Source organism: Balearica regulorum, chromosome Z (genome assembly GCF_011004875.1).
Source record: "Balearica regulorum gibbericeps isolate bBalReg1 chromosome Z, bBalReg1.pri, whole genome shotgun sequence".
NCBI classification, from domain to species: Eukaryota; Metazoa; Chordata; class Aves; order Gruiformes; family Gruidae; genus Balearica; species Balearica regulorum.
The window spans coordinates 75,111,274-75,135,001 of NC_046220.1; the positions used below are offsets into that span (position 1 = coordinate 75,111,274).

Sequence of the window (23,728 nt, forward strand, 5' to 3'; positions counted from 1 at the left end):
GAGAAATAAATTGCTCTGAAGAAATGAGCTTTATCCCAAATCCTCTCAAGAGCCAAAGACTTAAGCAGAAGGTCACTAATCCTCAGACTCAGCAGAGATCATTTAGCTTGTTTGTCCTCTTTGCTTTATTAATCTGAGCATGAGTTCACTCAGTTTCCCCTCCACCCCCTCTCGTTCCTGCCTTCCCTCTCAAGGTCCCCGTACCAAGCCCAGCCTCTGCGGAGGCAAAGCCCGTTCCCTTGAAGCGATGCTCATTTGCAGCATCCCACTGCTACAAGTGCCTCCCCAAAGCACTTTCCAAACCTCTCTTCCTCCTCAACTTTGCATCTTATTTATCATCTTGCTTAGCTCAGTTTAATCTGAAACTCATAAAAGATGATGCGAAGACTCCCATTGATTTAAATGGCTCATATCCTGCATGTGTTTGCATGTTTGTCCCCAAATTTTGGAAGCAGTATGCTCATCATTGCCTTCTACACACTGTTGCCACTGAGCAACAGAGCTGGCCTCTCTTGGTAGAAAGCATGATCCCCAGAGAACATACATGTATAATTAGGCACCATCCCCACGGTCATCTACAGCAAATGCTCCCCAGGCCTGGCTCTGCACGCTTTCTTTTCAGAGCGATTGCATCAGGCTTGAAAAGACTTGGACAGAGGTTGGTGGTGTTGCCTTAGACAGTGTAAAAGCTTCAGAGGTTACGGAGTGGGTTGTCCTGAACTTTTTTGGTGTGCTTTTGTTTTGTTCCATTGAGCTGTGAAAGCGCTGCTTAGAAGTCTGTACCTTGTTGCCAAATGCATGGTTGTGCATCTCCATCTAATTTGCTGTTCTGACCGCGCTGTAATTACAAGAGAACGAGCCCACTGTTTGGGAGGGAGCTCATCTACTGTGGGAACAGCCTGGTTTGGTGAATCAGCCTCGTGCCTCGTCATTTATCCCTGACGCCAAAGTGCCAGCAAGGGCCCTTTTCAATCCTGATTTGGATTTTCCGCCTTGCACGCAGCAAGCATCCCACACTCTCAGGTCATCTGGAAGCACAGTCAGGACGCAGCAGAACTTAACTAATTGGCAAACTGCTGGAATGTGCAAAATCAGGTCACTTTTTCCACCACCCAGCCAAGGAGCAGGTGAGGCCTTCAGCCACAGCAGCAGTTATTTTCACAGCCTCTCCAGCAGTGCATTTGCTAGCACAGAAGAGTGTTTGATCCATCAATAATTAAAAATAGAGATGTTAAAAAACATGAGCAAGGAACATTTTGTGCCCATTATTCTTGTTCTTCTATAATGCTTGTGCCCTTACACACCAGTTTGCAATGTGCAGTCATTCACAGTGTCTCTTCTCATCTGTAAATGTGAATTTCTCTTCGTATTCTGGGAGCCCAAAGTTTTGCACAAAGCAGGTTGTGCGATAAAGACTGATTTCCATGAGACAGGAGCACTGAGCTGCTGCAGGAGGAGGAGGCGACTGGAGCCAGGTTACTGGGTTGCAGCGAGATACATGGCAGGTTGTCCTTTCCCACCCATATTGACTGATGTGCCATGAGTCCTGGAAAGGCACAGCTTCTCCAGTCTTCATTGAAATGTTTTTTTCATAGCATTGGGCTAAGCGAGCAGCGTTCCCATTCTCAGAAGAGTTTTGGGGCTGCTCTGCAAGAAGGCAATGATCGTATCTTCTTGCCAACCTCATGTACCTTTGGGTGTGATGGCTGCTGTCCTGGAAGATGCAGTAGGAGCAAGTCATGACCCTCCAGAGCTAAAGGCATTAACGGTGGTGGTAGCTTAAAACCACTTATCCCTTGTCATTGGGAATCAGGCCTGGCTTGGAAAGGACAGAAGCGAGGAGGGTTGAAAGATGATGAACAGGAGACAGTTCCACAGGCAGAGGCTGTGCTTGACATCAGCCTCAGAGAGACAGCTTGTAAGCATGAACCTGCCATCTACAGACATAAGTGAGAGGATAAATATGAGAAACGTAGGTGTGATCAGCAGAGAGGCAGGTACATAACTCCAGAGACAGCTGCTGCGGTGGATGGCTTTGGGGCCGGGCTTTTTTTTTCCCCGTGGAAAACTCATTGCTTTTGTTATCTGATGTGACACTTGCCTCCAGCTCTGAGCAGTATCCCATGCTGCTTGAAACTTATTTTTCTGTCTCCTTTCTATCAGATGTAGGCTAAGACAGGAAAGGCTTACATATCAATCGCAGGCTCTGCAGCATCACTCACTGTTCTTGCTGCTTTCCCTGGATGACACTCAGCAAAATCATCTGGGCCTCCACAAGGAAACACTTTTAACAGACCAGTACCAGTGAAAAGATCAGTTGGCAAACACCGCCAGAAGGTTTGGGGCAGCTCTGGAAGACTTGTACCTACCGAGACAGGACAAGAGTAGGGAAAATGTGATTATTAGCAGCAAATTTCAGCCTAGAGCATCCAAGATCCAGGAAGCCCAGCCAGACTAAAGGCTCTTTAACATGACTGTGAGAAACTAGAGGTGGATGGAAAATGGATTCAAGCTTTTTCAAAATGCAATAGAATTGTTGAAATGTGACTGAAGTGTGATTGTTGTTTCTGCTGATGCCTAAGATTCTTTTCTATTGTTTAAAAAGGTGACGAGGTCTGTTTTTTCCCTTCTCCATAGTAGGTATTACAGATAACTGGATGATCTTCTAAAAATAAACCTGGCAAAACAAAGAATTAATTAACAGAGCAATTGTTTTGACTGTGTTTTCCTAGTCCGTTTCTTGATCATTGGAATGGATTCAGGCTAGCAGAGTAACTCTTTGATGAAACAAAAGTCAGTGATGTCCTCCTTCTCATCCTCATACACACTGACCAGTGGGTCTTTGTGCCATGATGACTGAAAAATTACTAAGTGCTTGCCAATTTTTCATAGCTTGGGCTATTTTTGTTCTGGTAGTGAAGAGAAAAACATCGACATGTGGTAACCAGTAAACTTTGTGGTACCATCTATTTGAACATGGAGCCCAGATGAGGAAAATGGGCTACAGGTTGGGGAATTCCGTCTTAAAAACTGACAGATGATAAGTGGAGCCAAACCGGTGTGCGACATTCTCACTGAAAATGGTTTCTAACACACACACACTAACTGTTCTGCTGAAAATGACATTTCATATTTTCATCTGTAGAAAAGTTCTACTAAAACACAGATTTTTCTCAGTTTCCTCTAGAGGGCAATGTCATATAAATATTTTAAACAATTTTTAGGTTATGTCAACCGGGAATTTAGCCTGCCTTATCTAAGAATTTATAAGACAGCAGTGAAAAGTGTTTCTTTACATGCTTTTTAGGATGTGTATATGCATAATATAAATACTCTAATTGTTTCTTGTGCTTGTTCAGTGCAGTAGCTAATTGCTTTAAGGAGCACAGAAATATGTTGCGCATTTTGGGCAGATTTGCCTATGTCAGAGTGCAGAGAGGGAACTGCTCGTGAAGACCTGACTCTCTGTTATACCTATGCAGCTTCAAGGACTTTCAGCAGCTACTCCTTATTTAACCTATTGTAAAAGAGATTATAATCCAGTCCCCTGAGAATGAAGTTACCAGTTGCTGTAGTTTATGTTGGTAGCTGGAAGTTCAGTGCAGAGGTTAAATCTAAATACTGAGACTAAGTGGCCCACAGGATCTAGAAAACAGAAGGGTTTTGTGTTTCTACTTATTTCCCTAACAATTTAGGTATTCCCAAATTCTTTAACTGTATTGCTTGTTTGATGGATGTTAGTAACGGGGCAATTTTCAAATTAATTGTCCACATAAACAACTGCTAAAATTAGTATGAACCAAAGGTGGCCATTCTGGACCTTAATAATTGAACTTAAGGGATATTGTCTCCCCTTTTCAGTCACTGTAGTGTAAAAAATGGCAAATATGGATAAAGGCTGTTTTATTTCCCTTAAAGCTCAGATGTATAATTTGAAACACACTTACATGGGTGCAAACTTCTTTTTTTGTTGTCACCATCCATATCTTCCTTCCTTCCCCCAAACCACTGCTACTAAAAGGGAAATTTGCTCTTGACTTCCCAACATTAAAATGGCTTTAGGGAAATCCTTTTAGAATTAGTCTCCTTTCTCTTCCTGATGGTGACTAGCCCTCTGGAGCATCACCATAATGGCCTTATTGGATTAACTTGCAAATCCCATATGTTTACTGAATTTGTGGGTTAACATTCTTTGTAAAATATCTCTTCCAAAAAAGTAATGGGCAATCTGCAGTTGCCAAGTTCTCTAAATGAACAAACCTGTTTGTTTGTTTGTTTTTCCCCAAACAGGAAAAGCAATTAATTCAAGTAAAACACTTATTCCCAAAAGCACTCTATTTGAAAACAAGGGCCTGGAATAAAATGAGCAATAGTTGCATTGGCTTTAAAGCCAGCAGGCATTAGGTAGTAAAGCAGGATTTGCCCTCTCCTTTTGAGTAATAGGAGCTCTAAGAAAAATCTGAGGACACAATTCTTCTGTAGCCTTTACAAGTTAAATAGGTGAGAACTTCTTTTTAATTACTGCTGCTGGCCAGGCTGGGCTTTCTCTTAAACTATGTCTTAACAGAAATAAGGAGTTTGTAACTTTTAAGCTGCTGGGAAAATTTTTTTTTAGAGACACTAGTGGCAACTAAATATTAGTTTCATTTCTCATGCTGCATGGATCTGATGAATAGCTTTGGATTTGAACCGTATATTCATCACCACCTTGGTTTAGGGCTCATGTTTGGATCTCACTGGCTCTAAGGTATCTGACAGCTTGATGCTTAATCACGGGAGGATTATTCTTTGCCTTCGGCTGCAAAGATCTATGTTTGGGGCTGTAGGTGTGCGGGGAGGTTGATTCACCCTGAGCTGGGATCTCCATACGTGGGTAACCCTGGGAATGTCACGCTTGCATGGCAGCAGGTATTGAAGGAACCAGCAAGGGTTGATGACTTCATCTACTCCTATTCACTCTCTCTGCCTTCCTTGCTGGCGAGCAGTCTGAAGCACAGCTTTCTTGCACAGAAAAAACAAAGCTATGCCTGAGGTCTCTGACAGTACCGTATCACTGCGTGCTTCGGTAGAATCGCTCCCTGTTTGCCTCCACAGAAATGGGGAAACTCTGCCTTCCAAATTTCCTCCTGCCACTCCGTATCTGACCCAGCAACATACAAAACTGCTTCCTCTCTGATCTGTTTTTTGATCATTGTCTGCATTCGGAAAGTAAGTGGTATATACATCAGAGCAGAAAATTATTTAGTAAACTAGCCAATTTCATCAGGATGAACTATGTGGTTAAAATAAATCCGATTTCCATAATTCACCAGTTGTGCTGCAGAGACAGAACTAATAATAGTTAAAAAAAGCATGTGGATGCCAAATAGATCAGAAGTTAATGGCTGGTGTGTGGAATTCAAAGTCAACAAGGCTTTACTGCAGGGCTCTGCCTTTACATGGACTCCGTTTTAAATAGTATATGAGAAAGACAGAATTTCAGCACTTTATTACAATTATTTTGTGACTCAAATGCTTTCTCTGATGACCCAAGAATCAACCTCTAAACTGTGGAAATGAGTGAAAGGGGCATCATCGTTAAAAAAATAATCATGCAAGTTAGGAGAGAAGTAAACATCTGTCTTGAGAGAGGTGGATTTCAGAAAAGCTTGAAAACAAAAAAGAGGTAAAAGACAAGAGGATAGAAAAAAATTAGGATGGAGGAAAGACTTATAAATTCATTAATTCTGGCTGGCTGAATAATAATCAAAAGTGTTTTGTCTAATATGTAATTAAATTAGATATCATTATCTGTTAAAACAGTTCAGCCAGCTCTAATAACCAAGGAAACCAATCCTGAGTCCAGGTGTCAGCTCCCATACTCCCTGAGGTTTTCCCAGCCTCGAGGATATTCTCTCATTTAATGATAGTATCAATAGTAGTATTAAAGAATACGAGGAGGCATATTCTCCCTTTTCATATAATCTCCGACACGCGCAGCAGTACACTTGGGACCCACTGGCCATGTACTACATTAGAGGAATCATGCATGACTTGGTGAAGCCAAGTCAAGATCTTCTTTAGATTAAAAAATGTCATTTACCTTGCTATATACCGAGTCATAAGCTGGTGTAAAAATCCAGCATGAACCCAATGTAAAGTACTAGTTTAAATTCCATGTAAAGTTTTGCCTTCTTCACATATCAGTGGCATTTGCTACTTGGTTGTAGTTCATGTTGCTTTCTGCAGTGAGCCCATGCTGGTTGCTTGCTTCATGTTCCATTTCTCTTCTGCATGCTTCTATTTTAAATCATTTACTTGTAAGTTACATTTGCATAAACTGTATATGACTTAGAGCTATGTCACTATGACCTCCTGTCAGGGTCTTACAGCATAATGGATAGCACGTGTGGACTTAAGAAGTGTTGGGTTCTGGTCAAGCCTTTTCTCCCCACCGTGAACAAGTCACGGCACCGGTCACAGGGAGGTGATGACAGCAGCTCACTTTCTGCAGGTGCTGGAGCTCTCCAGGGGAAAAGCACTTTATTAAATGTTGGGTTTTACTGCGGCGCGTTTCTTTCCAGGTACCTGCCTGTCTGTTGGAGGGTTATAAAGTCAGAGCAGCTTCATAAGGGCTAAAATTCTTTGAAATACCTGTTTCCGCAGAACTACATTTGAGCAATACAAATAAGCCCTAGCTTAGGAGATACCTGCCTGGTTATGAATTTAGCCATTATCCGGTCTTCCCAAGTGTCTCCAAGAGGCGTCAGCGTAAACACGTGAGTCTTATTTACCTGTAGGGTTTTGCTAAAATTATGACAGAATGGAAAAACTGAATTCTGTTTTTCCAAGGCCTTGAAGCCAAAACACTGTCCTTTTCGGCGCCTAGCACAGGCTTTGAGAAAAACAAAACGAAACAAAACCAAACCTTGTTTTTGTCATGGTGCTCCAGCCAACACACAGTTGAAGTTTGATTTCCAGATACGGTATTTGAGGTTTGCTGTGAAGTGAGGAGGTTCAAAGCCAAGGCTGCTGGAGCTGCCAGTTTTCTGGTTGGAGCAATTGCTCCAGTTTATAAAGCTTTGCATGTTATACCCTTACCGGGCTGTCTTTTAGAGCTGAAACAGTGCAAAAGTCTAGAAAGGCAGCTCTGGATGTGGGATGTGTGTTTATTGAGGAAAAAGGAGCCACTTTGGGGCTTTATTGGGGAAAATGTGATGAAATGGTTTCCTGTTCAATGCAGCTCTTATTTGGTGAGAACTTCCTTGCAAGTATAAACAGGCTCCTTGGGAAGCAACTGCACGGAGGAGGAACCAGTATCAGTATCAAGATAAACACGTGAGAAAAAGAAAAATATGATTAAATATAACCATATAATTCATCTCATGGCTACACGGCCACATACTGGGAACAGCCTGGTAATGCTGGGCGCGTGCCCCTACCCCAGCCTCTAAATATAACCCTGTCTCATGCTCACTTCACGCACGTCCTCCTTGTTCTATGGTCCCTGGTTTGGTAGTCGGGGAGCCCACAGGAGATGTGTAGGGGCGGTGTGGGAGTTTCAGGCGTGGACACAGGGAGGAGGCTCATGCTGTCCAGGGACTTCTGTTTCTGAGGTTCCCCACACTCCTCTTCTGGGGACTAACTTTGTGCAGGGAATGGGACAAAAAAAAGTGAATGTGAGGCGAGGCTGAGGGTTTCCATCTTGGTCATGTTTTGCCGCCTGTTCTTTCGGCAGCATTCATCAAACTAGCCTGAAAATTGTGTCCTGGAGAAATGGCTTGATTGAACATTTAAATTTTAAACTTACCATTGCTCTTATTTCTCTCCAGGTCAGCTGCATATTGGAACTTTTAACCTTTAGATTGTGCCAATTGATCAAAATGTTCCTGTGTAGTTATTGAGTCCTGATTTTTATTTTTTTTTTCTTTCAATCGACGGCAAAATCTGCTCCTCACTTGGGAGGAAGGCTTGGGACCTTACAAAATGAAAGCCTGAAACCACAGAAGTGAATTTGTTGCTTATAATACCCCTTCTCTTTGGGCTCAATCAAAAGGCAAATTATTTTTCACCCCTTATAAAATGACTTCACTTTTTCCCCAGACATTTTACATAATTATTGAGGGGGAAGGAGATGAATCCCAAATACTAAGGAGTAGAGGAGTGGTTCCTGATTTCCATATGTGTAAGCATTAGCCAGGGTAACCGTGCAAATGGAGAATTGGACCTGCAGAATGTGTTCTCAGCTGCCACAGATCGGTCCATAAGAAAACACTGCAGCTCCAAGAAATTAACACAAAGTTAAGGGCCAGTCATAAATCTCCAATCCAACATGATACAGGGATATCCTAGTGAAAAATCCAAAACGGATCAGAAATCCAAGAAAGATCCTGCTGATGGAGCCCATAAGCGCGACGCCTGAGATCTGGAATCAGTACCACATGCTACAGATACATGGTGTGGAGCCTGTAACAAAGACATGCTGGACCCATCCAGCACAAGCAAGAAGCCTTGCAGATTAAATTTGTATTAGTTGGAGCCTGTAGATTGCTTTTGCAAGCAACATTGAGCCTGGGTGTTAAGATGATCTGGATCAAGAAATCCAAATAAGGTTTCCTCCTTAAAGAGAAACGAGCACATTTTGGCACTGTTTTTTGTAATGGTTTTTGTAAGAAAATATTTGGAAACAGATGCAGTATGTTTCTGTATATTAAATCCAGTCTGTGAAATAAAACTACTCTCTCTGACTGCACAGAATGGTCAGAAGACTCCTGGAACAAAATCCTCCCTAAATCTCATGTATGTTTTAAGGAAGACTCTTGAAACATTAATAAGTGGTGAGCGGATGGCACGTTTGACACACGCTGGGAAGTATGCACAGATAAAATGCAGGATGGTTGGTGATGTTTAAAAAGCAAACAAGATCTGGGCTTCCACTTTGAATATCATAAAGTATGGAGCACAGCGTATTGCATTAATGGAGACTATTCTAGCATAAAATGAAAGCCACGTTTGGAACAATCTCTGCAGCCCTGGTTTAGGACACTGGGGAGAGTAATATAAAATGACTCCAGGGTGGAGCACAGGTTGCTGGAGTGGGCAGCCTTTGCTGTAACCTACATTATTTTCATAGTTGAAGAGAAGGAAAAATGTTGCTTTGATAGGAAATCCTAGTGAGCAGGCACATACGGGCAGTGTATTTGCCAGGGGGGAGTTAACCCCTGAACAGAGAGCTTGTGTAGCCCTACCTGCTACGCAAGTCTTGCTAGCTGGGGTGCTGGCGATGCACGCAGTGCCTAAGCATCCTGCTGGGTGTTTGCAGAGGAGTAAAACACTCTGTTCCCTTGGCTTCTCTGAAAACGCACCATGCCAGAGCTTGCATTACTCCCCATGGAGATGTGTTTAAGTCTTGGTGTGCTCCTGGCAGCCTTCATCAGCAGAAGGGCTGGCCTTGCTCCTCTGTCCCTCCATCATCGTGCAGTCAAGCTTGTGGCTGGGGCTGGGAACCGGCACCAGCCTTCCTCTCCTCTGGCCCTTCCCTCTCTCGTCTTTACTTTATCTCCCTTGTGCTTTTTCTGGTATGTGTAGTCTTGCCCCACTTCATGTCACAGTCAAATCACTTCCAATACTGCAAGTGGGGGGAGGCAGGGAGAACACCCAGAGGCACCATCCTTGAGCAGATTGCCAGCAACATCCTGATGGGGTAGTTCATCTCTTTGCCAAATTAGTCTTTTCTGTAGATCTGGAAATCCCAGCATGAGACATGGGCAGTAGTAGGTGTGCAGAGCCCTCCCAACCTGCAGCAGCACCTTGCTGGCTCTAGCTAGCGGCTAGCGGGTCTTAAGTACATTTTTCCCCTATCTGATGACCCTTTAGGTTTATAATGAGATGCACATCGTGTACTGTATGTACAGAGTCTCGTTGCTGAAAGATTCAGATTGCTGTTTTCATTCAAAGAAAACAAACTCAACAAACCCCATCGATAGCTATGTTCCCCTAGGCTGCTGAGCACCCTGTGTAACATTTTACACTCAGCAGAGCTTAGTGGAGTTAAAAATAGTTCTTGTTGTCAAAATATTTCTCCATAGTAAAAATGTCCTTAGGATACTTTGTGAAATGGTAACCTTTGGACCAAACAGGGTAAGGAAAAATTAGAACATAATCTTCAACACTGGAAAAAAAGTTTGTCTTAATTGTGCAATACGAGAGAAAGGTTAAGAGCAGAGAAAACTGGCATCACCTTGGGGAGAGAAAGAATGGAATTTAAACAGAGATCTAAGGCTGAGTACATAAGGTAAGGTATTATGTCTTTGTGAAGTATTTTTCCCCCGATGCCTGAAAGATTATCTGGGAGAAAATGTCTGGCTCTGTGTAGTGGATGGAGGTCTTGCTAGGAGTCTTTGAATTGAAGGCAGGGTAAAACCTGGCCTTTCGTTTTTTTTCCTGTTTGTTTTGTTATGTTTATTTTCAAAGGGTAATGTAAATTTTAAATTTGGTTCCCAAGTTATAATTTCTAAAAACAAGCTTAGCTAAGTGTTTCCACCCTGGAAAAAAATAATCTTAGTGATAACATTGTTTTGAGCAAATGCATGTTCCTATGTAGAGTCTCATACCTGGGCCATACACTGTAAAGAAGAAAATGTATTAAGTGAGTAGAAATCAAAATTAAACAGAGGACTGAGAGAAATGCAAACAGGAAATAAGGATTGAGATGTGAAAGACAGCTTGATGATTTTTTCATTTTAATAACAGTAGCTGGTGTTAAATGTAGCAGATAAGGCAAATTGCTTTAAGACTGTGTGATTTCTAGGTTATTATTCTCTGGTTTAGTTCAGCAGTAATAGAACATTTCCTTCTATCTATTTTCTGTTCTCCAATCCTGAGTTACTGCTTTGTATTTTGAAGTTAAATACAGTATGCTTAATGCCATGTAAATCTCCACTCTTGGGTATTAATTGATATTGTATTCTTCTGATAATACATACTTACCTGTATTAGAGAACTGCTAGGTGAGAAGGATTTATCCTTTGTAGATTTGTCGTAACCTCTAAGTAAATTCTATGAGCATAAAGAAATTAAATAAAAAGTGGGGTCACAGCTTTGTAGATACATTGCCTCATAGTTTGGAGTTTCATGGAATAGTCTCTAAAATTGGGAATTTTTTCATGTATATAATTGATTTTTAAAGTGATCAGATTATAAATAAACTGTAAATGCATAAAATCAGCTCTAATATAACATTATAAATGTTTCATAAACACCTCTCTGCCCACAGAGCTCAATCTCTGGCTAATGGGGTATATTTGGAACATGTATTCCAGAAAAAGGCTTGTGGAGAGCAATGGGAGAGGGTTATCAATATAGTCAGTCTTACCTTAGCCCCCACCCCCACCCAAGGAAACCCCCAAGCAAACAAAAAAACCCAACCAACAGTCCACTGAAGAGATTTTCTAAAAATTTCTGTTTTGAAGGCTAGTGAGCTTTCATATTTTTAACATCAGTTAGCCTTAACACGGGAAGTTACAATGTAAGCTCTCTGGGACAAAGATCCTATGTCCGTACTTTCATTACAAATTACTGACTGTATTTTGAGTGCTATAAAAATAATAATTATGGATAAATGAATAGATTAATGAAATTGAGAGGTTCAATTTCCCAACAGCTCTCAATACTGCTTAGGATTTGCTTTTCATATTTTGCCTTCTATAATAGCAGAAACCATCTCTGAATATAGCCCATGTAAGTAAGGAGCACAGCTGAAGAGCTTGTTGACATAGGGACATCAGAACCTCTCTTCCCTCCCCCCCCCAATCACTGGAAAACATCTCATTTCCTACTACTTGTGTGGTGGGAGGAATAAGTGAGTGTTTACAAATATTCCTAGTATAGCTCTTGCAAGGGCCTGTCTGCCAGCAATTTACATATAAAACCCCACTAAAGATTAAGGGCTGGGGTGTTTTCAGCCAGACCTGGAGATATTTGGAATTTTTTTGGTCATTGGCATTTTTCTGTACACCCCATGAACTTGCGCGGGTTTGCAGCCAGCACAAAATGATGAGGGTGTAACTCTTAGCTGAGCCCTGGGTGCCTCTGGGGGGATGCTGGCTGTGGGCTGTGGTATTCAGCTCTCCAGGGCTGTTTATAGTAGTTGTGTGTTGGAGCTATTAAACTTGCTTTTTTTTAAAAAAAAAAAATATTACTTTTGTTGTGCTTGTGTGCAGAAGACATGGTAAGGGAAAGGTTTTCTCTGTGATATTCATCTCATAGTGTAATAGGATGTGGTGCAGAAATGGAGCTTTGTAGAAGTGGTGTTTGCAGAGACTTAGGGAACTCGATGGCCTGTATACACTGAATTGACCGAGCAAACTGTGGGGAGATCCATGCAGAGGTCAGGGAAGGGATTTTTGTATTTACACTGGCATGGCTGGGAGCAGAATGTGGCCTTTGCAGTCCTTGGCTCTGCCTTGGTGCACTGGACTCCTATGCAGTGTTAACCCTCTTTTGTGTCATTTTTGTGGTTTCTGGCTGAGTTCTGAAGTTTACTGTTTTCTTTTAGGAAAAAAATGGAACATTGTATTGTTGTTCTGGGTTATATGCGGTCCTGGATGTCGATGCTCATTGTATTTTCAGAGGAATTTCATGTAAATCTGTATATTAATTTTGCTGCCCATCAGATTCACAAAAGTCTGGATCCTGCGAGCATGTACCATATAATTGACTTTGTGTGTGTGTTCTGTGTCAGGGGTGTCAGACATCTGGTGCCCAGGACACAGCAGTGTTGGGAGAATGTAAATATCTGTGTCTGTTGTAAAGGACAAATGTTTCTAGTGCTTCCAGCTTCTGAAGGTAACATTTGAGATAAGGCTTAAATGCAGTGCAGTTTTAGGTACTTATGAACTCTCCTCAGTTGCTTCCTCGAAGTGTTAACTCTTAATACTAACACATTAGTGGAGCTGATTTCAGTGACATTTAGTTTGCACCAGTGTTGCTCTGTGGTGATTTGTGTTCATTGTTGTTTTTCTGAATGTGAATCAAGAACTTGCATATGCAAAGAAGATGACAAGTAAAAACCCAAAAATAACAGTAGTCCCAAAAATGCCATGTAGCATTTTCCCTGTGCAGTGGCATGGGATGCCACTGCAACTTTATTAGCAAAGTACCAAACTCTTTTTTCTGCAGCCTTCTTTTGACTGCAACCTGAAATAGTTTCACTAGTCCACAGTTTCTCCATCCTTAATATTGTAACCCTGAAATTCAAGCTAGGAAGGAATTTGATGCCCTGTTCTGTGGGGCAGTAGAAGATAGTCTGGTCTAAGTAGTTCTTGTTGTTGCATATGTATGTGGTGTTTTCATTTAGATAGACTTGTTCTATGTGTTCATAGAATCATAGAATTGTAGAATCTATAGAGTGGTTTGGGTTGGAAGGGACCTCAAAGATCATCTAGTTCCACCTCCCCTGCCATGGGCAGGGACACCCTCCACTAGACCAGGTTGCCCAAAGCCCCATCCAACCTGGTCTTGAACACTTCCAGGGATGGGGCATCCACAGCTTCTCTGGGCAACCTGTGCCAGTGCCTCACCACCCTCACAGGGAAGAATTTCTTTCAAACATCTAATCTAAATCGACCTTCCTTCAGCTTAAACCCATTACCCCTTGTCCTGTCACTACACTCCCTCATAAACAGTCCCTCTCCAGCTTTCCTGTAGGCCCCTTCAGGTACTGGAAAGTCGCAATTAGATCTCCCCGGAGCCTTCTCTTCTCCAGGCTGAACAACCCCAACTCTCTCTCAGCCTGTCCTCATAGGAAAGGTGCTCCAGCCCTCTGATCAGCTTCATGGCCTCCTCTGGACTCGCTCCAACAGCTCCATGTCATATAAATCAATGCTTTATCTGTAAAAAACCATATGACTCAAATCTTCTTTTGACTTATATCACAACAGATTGCTTTGAAATGCACAGCTGCACATGTGTGTATAAAATATCTAAATGCTATCAATATTCTCCAGAATAAGAGCTGAGAAGATTTAGGGCCAAATACCCCAAAATTTCAACAGGATGTTGGCTCCTCAGTAGACCTAGAAGAGCCCTACGCAGCTGCCACTGAGCTGGGAAGTGCTGGACAGCTTTGGACCTTCCTGATGCCCAAAAGCCTGTTTCTGTGCTCTCGTCCAGGGCCCTTTGGTGTTGCCTGGGCCTGAGCAGCTTGTCCATCTCCTTGTCCCATGGGGACCCCCGCCCCGTGCCATTTCCCTCCCCACCGTGCCTCCTCAGGCCAGCTGGAAGGAGAAAACAACTTCTCACACCCTCTGGCTGCTTTTGCCAGACAGGACTTTGTATTTTACTTTGCATTTGAATAGGAAGTTAGGTCGTATTTTGTGGCCCATATTATAAAAATTTCATGGAGCTTTCTGGACTTCCAGTATCATAGGAGACTGTGCAGGATAACCCTTGTGGTCTCTATGACTGTAGCCTAAATAGTTAGGGAGACAAAAGGAGGCATCCCAGGGTGTGATTCCTGCTCCAAAACTCTTTTGTGTTATTATAATTACCAGGTTGCGGGCACAACACAAACAGTTTTTAGGGCAGGGACTCTGGACATCCTCTCCTTCCAAGTGAACGTCCTGAATTTTGGATTCTCTTTTCCACAGAGGAGTACAGCTAAAAGAAGAAGTGACGGAGAGGGCTTAGACAGGAGCCTGTCTGAAGGCTACTTATTTTCCTCGGAAAATAATGCCGGTGCGCATTTCTTTCCTCTTGCACAGAGGCTGCTGAACTTGCTGTCCATATCCTGGATGAACTCCCCAGCCTTTGTGCTGCTCAGAAGACAGACGCAGCCATCACATCCTCCTCTCACTGTGCTCAAAATCTGATCTCCGCTTTTTAAATGAAGGGGCTTATGAAGTTTTTTTTCTCAGGAGATGTCAGGCCATGAATCACAGTTGGATGGGAGGCATTTCCTGGTTAGCAGTGTTGAGCCCCAGAAAGAGGCACATCCCAAGGACTGAAAGATTCCCTTTGGGTTAGCTCTAGGTCTGTTAACTATTAGTGTGTTCAATTTTGGCACTTAATTAACTACCTGTGCTGCCTGGGAGCTGAGGCACTGACACCAGGCCATGCATTTTGCTCCAAGGAACCAAGCTGAGTCTCTTCTGTCTCCTTCTGAACTCCCGTTTCCCTCTAAACTCCTGGAAGGCTGAAAATCACGCTGAAAATCCTGAAAAACAGGAGGGATGGTTCTTCCTGTGTAGGGTACTAGCATACGTGAGAGCCAGGACTCCTGTGAGCAAAGCTAAGCTGTTAAAAGACTGCTTGAATACAGCATGGGACTCAGTGGAAGAGTTTCATCCTTGTCTATCTTGATTACAGCCTGATCTGCTCAGTCCTTGGGCAAATATATATAGCTATGTGTATATATATATATAAATACAGTTCTAGCAGTGGGATGTTCCTGGTGTAAGGCCAGAACTTCCATCATCAAAAGACGACTGTGACCACAGTTATATTGTTGAGATACTAGCAGTGAAAAATGCAATATTGGGTATAACCTGACTGCTGTTAGGCCTGCCGGGAACTGGCAGCCGCACACCTGAAAAATGGCGGTGAGATGTTAAATGACAGCCTGTGATAAAGACACTCACATGCTCCAGGGAAGAAGACAACCCCTGGTTGTTGTGTGGAGGCAGCAGTAGGGATTTTAATTTGGATGCCCCGAGTGGAAACATTTTCAAAGAGGGGAAAGTATGCAAGATGACTTTCAACAGGAGCGTGGTTTGGATGGAGTGAGTGCGTAGAAGGGAAAAACACCGTGTCCAGAGCAGGTCCCGCTGGGAAGCGACCTGTTACTGTCCCCTAAGGCAGAGAAGGGCTGCCCTGCTCATCCCCCCGGCAGGAACGGCTTGTGCGTGGGAGCTCCAGGGAGGAGGTGGGCACCGGGGTGGGGGACACAGCCGAGGGGCCGGGGCTGGCACTAGGCACCGGGCGGGGGCACACAACCGTTCGGCGCTGTCCCCGGCTTTGCTCGCCTGTGTTCTCTGCCCTCCTCAGAGCTGTGGGACACTGCGCGCCCCGGCGACTCCCTACGCGCTCCGCTCTGCGCCCCGAGGTCAGCGTTCCCGCCTGCGCGGCGCGGAGGCCGGTGCGCGGCGGGGCGCGGAGCGGGGCGGGGCGGCGGCGCGGGGGCCGTGCGTGGCCGCCTGCAGCCGCGCCCCGCGCCCGGGAGGCGGCGGCGCCGGCGAAGGTGCCTCCCCGCCGGCAGCAGCAGCAGCCGCAGCCGCCGCCACCACCGCCGGCGCGCAGCAGCTCCGCGGCGCGGTGCCGGCAGGTGATTAAGCGGATGAGCGGGCTGCGGGGGGCGGCCGGTGGGGATTAGCCGCGGCCGCCAGCTGCTGCGAAAAGGCTGAGCCCGGCGGAGGGACAGGAGACGCGGAGAGGTGTGCGGGGTACGAGGGGAGCGGCGGCCGGAGCCGCAAGTTGTATCGGCGGTCGGAGCGGAGCGGGTGCGCGGCGGCCCCGGGGTGGTGGGGGGGGGGGGGGGGGAGGAGAACCGCGCTGCGGCTGCCGGGCGGCCCCGGGGGGAGGTCGGGCCGGGCGGCGGGTGCCGGGGGTGCCCTGTGAGACCCTCCGCGGCCCCGCTGCCGCACCGCCGGCGCTGGGCAGTCGCCGGGACCCGGGGTGCGCGGTGGCGAGGGGTGCGGGGCGCCCCCCAGCCTGGGCTGGGGGCTCCTGGCTTGGGGCTGGGCAGAAACTTTAGTTACGGTCTGGCATGAGGGTGCGCTTTCCCGTGGGGACAGGACTCCGTCCAGCACCACTGTACGGTTCGTTTGGAGAAAACCTTTACAACTCAAGTCACAAAATGCTTTCCTGTGTAGGACACAGGAACACCAGATTTTTAAAATGAAAGTGCTGCTGAAAGCCTTGCAGAGGAGCTTCGCTTGGCAAGCTTGCCTACTGAAGGCTTTCAATAAAGAAAATATATTGTCTTCCAACTGGATGCAAAAAATAGAGCTGAATTGTCACTTCCTAAATCTATCATGATTTCTGGCTTTCAGTTAGGAGAGCTTTTGGTGGCGTTCAAGTGCCACAGCCATCATGTTCTCTAAATATCTCCTAATCCTCAAGCAAACAAAGTCTGTTGGTGTTTAGTGGGTTTTGTACATGTAGGGCATAAGCGTACTTCATTCTAACTTCATATTTATTTTGTGTTGGTACAAATTCAATGCTTCTGCTCAGCCCTGCGTTTTGGCAGGGTCCTCTCTTGCAGCGGAACTGGGGGGACCTTCTAAATGAAGCTAACAAGTAAAATATGCTTTGAAATGGAGTGCAGATGGGAAGCGTCTTAAGTATTGTGTTGCACAACAGTGTGCTCTCTGTGTGTGCCATGCAGCTCGCAAAACTCTAGGTTTTATGAATGCATTCACAATCTGAACTGGACCTTGCGTTGTTCAGAAATATCACGTATTAATGTCTGGAACAGCAGCAGCTCTGATGAGAAAGGTTAATTCGTCTCTCTTCCGACACTACTTTTGATGCCTGACACCTCTGGTCAGCATGTTTGTTGGAAACGTGTATTGCATGTGTCCTAAGTTTTTAATTCCAAAATATTCTCAAGTTGTTGAATAAGAAGAGTAACTGGTGTTTGCTGGCTCAGGTGGGCGGTGTCTTAACTTTTCTAGAGCTGTTTTGTGAGTTATGCAGCTGTCAATGGCATCCTAAAGCATTATTCTGGATTGCCATTTCATACTGATGGATAGTAATAGACTTAAAGTAGCACCTTTGTCAGTAGAAATTGAGGTTCTCTACCCCAATTTCTTTACCCCCACATCTTGCTCGTTCTTCATGGTAGGGAGTGTCTCTTTGGCTCCATCTCCTGGCTCAAAAAGAGGGTCCCCCTTCATGGAGGGGGTATGGAGAGGTGGGAAGCCATTGGGTGGTACTGGGAAAAGGTGGGTGAGAAAGGTGATGAAGGCTTCTTCTTGGACTTGAACTGTGATCTTTGGGTCCTGTTACAGCAGGGTACCCCCAGCTTCCAACTGGAGTGGGAATTAGGTCCTCATGTTTTTCATGGGAAGAGAGCTTGTCTCCTATGTTACTTTTTCTTATGTCTTGGAAAGATTTTTGACGTAGCGACTAAAGATTATCATGGTATTTAGAAAATCATAATTTAGTATTTCCTTCCTTGCATGGATCTGCTGGAAAGGTTAGTCATCTTGCCTGATATATCTCTGTGCGTGATCTTTTGGTGGAAATGTGTTAATGATATATCCTTTATGTCATGATTTTTCTGCATGGTCAGGAAAGTGTCTTGCCTGCAAATTATTAATCCACTTGAAATAGAAAACCTGTGGCGGTAAGGAAGGATCTTGCTGTGATTTAGCAGATGTATGACTGTGCATGGACTTTGAGCAGCAAGAATCCTATTCTGCAAGCACAGTGAGATGGCAGGATCCTTCTTTTGTGGAGGATCTTCTGTATGCGCTGTCTTTAGTGGAGAACAACTTCCTTCAAGTGCAGCAAAACAGGAGGAAAAGACTGTAGAACCAGGGTGCCTGTCCTGCCCGTGACAGCCAGACTTCTGTATCTACCCACCGTACCCCAAAGTGAAAGGAGAAGGTGGCAGACTTTGTTCTGATGTTGATCATCAGTCCTTGAGATGCTGTTGCGAGGAGCAGGGCAATAAGTTCTCTGAAGCTGTCAAGTATGTGAAATTGCAAAGATCTCTTTTGTTTCTGTATAGATATCCTGTGTATTCCAGCAAATACCAAACAGACTTATGTATGTCAGTGCCATTTAATGCTTCATTATTACTGTTCAAAGTATGACAAATGATGTGGGCTTAGGATAAGAACTGACAAAGACAGCATGGTGTGGTGTGGGTGCTACCTTTTTTTTTTTTTTTAAATTATTTGTGTGTCACTCTCAGTTGAAGTGGATATAGACCTACCTATGGACACTAGATTTTTCTGCCCTAGTGCAGTGTCCCCTGTTTGCATGCAGAGATGTTCCTCCTTACACACGCAGTCTGGCAGCAGGGGAGCCCTGGGAAGAGGACAGCCTCTGGTGGACTGTGGTGGCCCAGGGCTTCTCTCCAGTCGTGCAGAACCTCTCCCTTGAGGCTGAACATTGGTGGAGCTAACTGAAAACACGTTATGTCCACAGAGTCCACTGCAGAGGGAGAAAAAGATGCTTCTCAGCAGATTTGCTCTGTATATCTTCTGAAGTCTGCGCCTAGCTGTTTACCATGCTTTGTGCCTGCTACGACCACAAAGCCACCACCAGCCCTCCAAGGCTGAGCTGAATTATTTTCTGACTTACATAGCACCAAGAGACACATCAGCTACAAGAGATTCCAGCTGCAGAACGTGTGTGTGCAGCGTGTCTTTGTTCAGATGTTATTTCCTTAATAAATTTGTTCATTTGGCGTAAAGAGTTGTTGGCTGGTTTGGGTGTTGGGTTTTCCCCCCCGCCCCACCCTCCTTCTAGCCCTGAGATACAACAGTCAAGTTCTGTTCTGTAAGTTAATTTAAGGTACAGTCCACAGTCCTGGTAGAGCTGTGATTGCAGAGAACTTGAGATGGTAGCCCCTTTGACACGTGTGGGTAGAAATGGATGCTTTTGTGGGTACTGTGTGTTCGCAAAAGACAGCAGAAAGGCAGCAGCCCTTGAAGAATGCTTCCCAGGATTTCACTGGGGAGCTGCCTACAGCCAGCCTTGTGAAAATGCTGGCTGCAAGGACTCTAGCAAAATTTGAGTTGTCTGCATATGCCCCAGCTTCACACATAAACTCGTGCACACGTGCTTTCATTCACTGCAGGCTGAGACACATTTCTTCGTAGTCCTGTCACTTTTATTCTTCCCCCTCCTCCAGACCTTGCCCCATGCTAGCAGTCGCTCCCGAGGAGGGGTTTGTTTTGCAGCCAAGCCTGCGCTGCCTGCGAGGTGGTACACAATCCGAGGAGCAGGATTTGGTACCTGATGGATGGGAAACATTTTCCTTGTCATCAGAATGCCGTCACTTCTGGAGTAAATGCACTCAGTGTTTTACTAGGCTAAAGACTTGTAACAGCCTGAGACTGCTAATGAGGAATAATACATTCAGTTAAAATACACAGTGGAATTCCATTATTGTAGACCAAAACGTAGTAAATGACTGAGAGCTTAACCCAGGATTCAGGAAAAATGTTGCTGTTTCTGCAGAGTGCTCTGTGAACGTTGATAGTGATCAGTGATTAAAGTCGCTTGTCACTGGAGCCAAAAGCTGGCTGAGGTCCTGGTCCAGTTTCCGGAGTTGTGGAGAACTGGGGTGTGTAGAAACACGTGGGCTTCAGGACCCAGCCTTGGTCCATCAGGTGTCCCAGAGGTCCATCTCCCGGGCTTCTGGTTGTGGGAAGGTGGTTGTAGCACTCTGGGTTGTCTCAGCGCAGGGCCAGCTCAGGTCACGTAGATCCCAGGAGCATTAGGGGAACATGGCTCTGCTGCTCCTAGACCTGCATGGTGTGCAGCGTGGCTGTGTTTGCTTAGCCCTATGCTGGAGTGAGCTGGCCCAGCCATGCCAGCTTTGGAGCATGTCATACCCGTGCCATGTTTTAATAGTTCATATATAACTCTCCTGACAATGGGTGATGGACAAAATCTAATTTTATGTAAATCTGATGTAAATCTGAAACCTCAGTGGAACAGTGGAAGGGGAAGGCTGTTTGCATAGCTGCCAGCATTGCCTTCTGGAGATGTAGGTACGCATCGACATAGTTCACTTGGTTTGTATCTCAGCATCTCGAGCAGTTCCTACAGCATGGAGAAGCTCTTGGCTCCAGATGAATTCTGCTGGAGCTGAAGATTTGTAGTAACTGGCAGAATTTGACCTTTTGTCTCAAGAAACTGTGGCGTGGATTCCAAGTACTACTGTGAGTATGTACAAAATAGATGGGGAATGTATCTGTAAATCCCTGCAGCTGCTGGTGAGCCGGGAGAGCAGCAGGGCAGTGTCGATGTTGCTGACAAAGGAATTGCAGAGAGAAGCAGGAATCTCACCCTACTGAACAGGAAGGAAACACATTTTCAAGTTCTTGTCCGCAATCCAGGATGGTCAAGAATGCCTTGGTGGGTTGTTCACAGATGATCTCGCAGATCGAGGAGGGAGTAACGATACCAGGCAAAAGATCTTTGTCCTATGTCTTTGAACACTGACCTTCCTCTTTTGGGGACAGGATGTTTTGTGATGTGGGCTGGTCCAGTTATAGCTCTTATGCTCTTCTAGGTCAAAGCTGAAAGAGCAGAAGGGAGGAGGAGGATGCAGCAGCCAAAGCAAAAAGTTATGGAGATCCTTAAACACACTGACATGTAGGAAACAGCTTTTGAAAGAGCTGTTTAAAATATGAATGAGCGTGAGATGTAAATGACTTGCTAAGAGGCCAGCTTCCAGAGGCAGGATAAGCATAGGGGACTGCTTGGCTTGTACTGGATATTCATCGGATTGGCTGAAGTTTCTGGCTCTTTCCCAGATTCTTTAATGTGAAAATATTTATTGAAAGTGACTTCTTGATTCCATGAGTCTTGACCAGTGACCTAGGGATAAGTGTGATTTGCTGAGCTGATACTCATGCCTTTTTGGATTTGAGTACAGAATGGATTTGTTTGTTGACTAAGTGGCATCTCTGGTGTAAACTCTCCATTGCTTCGTTGATGATGAGCCAACTGATAAGAAATTGGGGAAAGCTGTTTTCTTCAGCAAAGGGAGGTTATTTCTTGTAGATCTCCTGGGAAGAAGGCTGTGAAGGATGTAGAAATGCTTTCTGTGTGAAGTTACCTCATCTGTTTCATGTAGTTCATGAAACAAGGGTGAAAAAAGTAAAACAGTTTTGGTAGGAACCACCAGGTACCACCTGCCTAACAAGACCCAACAGTGATGCAAGAGGTCTTGAAGACTTAAAACTGTGCAGCCTTGTTGAATTCGCTGTGCTGGTGTCTGAATAGCAGAGTAGGGAGGAAAGAGTGAGAAAGGGCTTGGGGATGGGATGCTTCTCTTGGGAGGTGGACACGTCTGTGAGAAGCAGCAACAGAAAAATTCTGCAAAATGTCTGCTGGAAGGGGAAGTGAGCTGAGGTAGGTAGGTTGCATCTTGTAGAGAAAGCACGTGTGTGTCCATGCAACAGCATCTTCTGGCTGCTTGAGGTGTCACTGGGCTCTTTCACGGGAGCTCAGAAGTTATGGGGCTTCAAAGGGAAAGCTCTCTTCAGGCTGCTGTCTCCAGCTGGACTTAAGTGAAATTATTTGTGATTTACACCAGTCTGCAGGAATGTGGCTGTTCTCTCCTAGCTTTAGGCTCTGTTTTAAAGTTTGGATAAAGGCATACAGTGCCTCACATCTTCTGGAGTCCAGCAGCTGCAATCCTTTTAAAGTGTTACTTTCACTTAAAAACCATGAAGGTCCTTCAGTGCAGCTTCTAAAGCAGAAGTGTAGATCAGCCAAGATGGTTTCTGAAGTTATCCTCCAGGGGAGAAACTTCTAAAGAAGCCGCCACTCAGCTGTGGTACTTGAGCAGCCTTCCGGAAACAGCTGTTGGGGATGCAGAAAGCTGAACTGGAATCTAGTTGATGGCTGAAAAGTTATTTTTGCCATTAAAACTAAAATTTAAGAGAGTCCAGCTGCCTGCAAAGTGCAGCAGCTGGCTTGAGCAGCCAGGGCACTCCTGGAGGAATGGAGGAAAATATGTTTTATATTGTCTTCCATGAGCCCAGCTGCCCTTTAGAAACAAACATGAAGCTGGCCAAAGGCAGTTGTTTGTGTTGCAGGTGAATCGCGAGAGAGCACTTGGGGGATGTGGGGCCGCATCCTGGTAGTTTTAAGGACACTTGATAGAACTGCTGATGATTTAATTCAGATCTCGAAAGCTATTATTTAAAAGCAGTTTCAACTCTGCAATCCCATTGCTTAGCAAAGCTTCCTGCCAGTGCTTAGTTAAGAGTAGGAAATTTTTGTCTTTGGTGTTGCCATGAAGACTTTCTGAATTCTACCTAATGAGGGGGATGTCGGGTGTACTAGTCCCAAAGTTGCAGCAAAGTGAAAGCAACAGATTGTGGTCAAGGAATAGAGGGAAATTGATAATTTCTGTTTCTGTAAACTTTTGACTAATGACTCCTTTTATTCTTAAGGCTAGAGAGTTAAAGTCTTACCTAGTGACCTAAAAATGCTGTACATTTTGTTGTAAGGTTTGAAGCTTGAGTGGAGTACAGCAACCACATAAAATGTACACGTGAAGCTCCTCTGTGGGCAAAATAATTGGTGGGGAAAAAAAATAACCCAGAACCAACTAGTAGTGCTGTTTGTGGCTTTTCTAAATCTAAGGTGGCAGTGGGATGGTGGATTCACAGAAGAAAAACACATAGGGGTAGTCTTCTTTCCTTGCACATATACTGTATTAGTAGCAGTTGTGCATGGAAGTCATTTGGAGTCTAATTTCTATTTGTCCAGCTACACAGGCATTTTAAACCTTTGCTGTTCAGATGGTACAGAAGGCATAAAGATCCATACATTTCTACTGCAACATCTGGAAAAGGTATTTGTATATAAATATCTGAGCAGGATGGTTTTGTGTTGTGTGTATTTCCAGGCACCCTCCCTCATCTCACTTCTGATGCGGCACTCCTGCACTCATCTCACGCTCGCTCGACTGTCTGCAGAAACACTGGCTCGAAGGGTCATGTCAAAAGCATCAGTCATGGGTTTTTATAGTGATTGACATTAATTAGCCTCT

The 23,728-nt window shown here is 44.7% G+C and overlaps 1 protein-coding gene across 6 annotated transcripts in view; it reads left to right on the top strand.

Annotated features, from left to right (window-relative positions):
- PDZD2 (PDZ domain containing 2) overlaps positions 1–23,728 on the top strand; it is a 208,326-nt gene that overhangs the window by 70,407 nt on the left and 114,191 nt on the right. For 2 of the 6 annotated variants that reach the window (XM_075739936.1, XM_075739938.1), the window contains exon 1: positions 15,980–16,409. The exons of 3 other annotated variants lie outside the window; for them this stretch is intronic. The gene's annotated coding sequence lies outside the window, so the exon portion shown is untranslated. Of the gene's footprint in view, positions 1–15,979; positions 16,410–18,355; positions 18,674–23,728 lie in introns of those variants that run through there. One more of the 6 variants, XM_075739937.1, reaches the window with a different exon arrangement.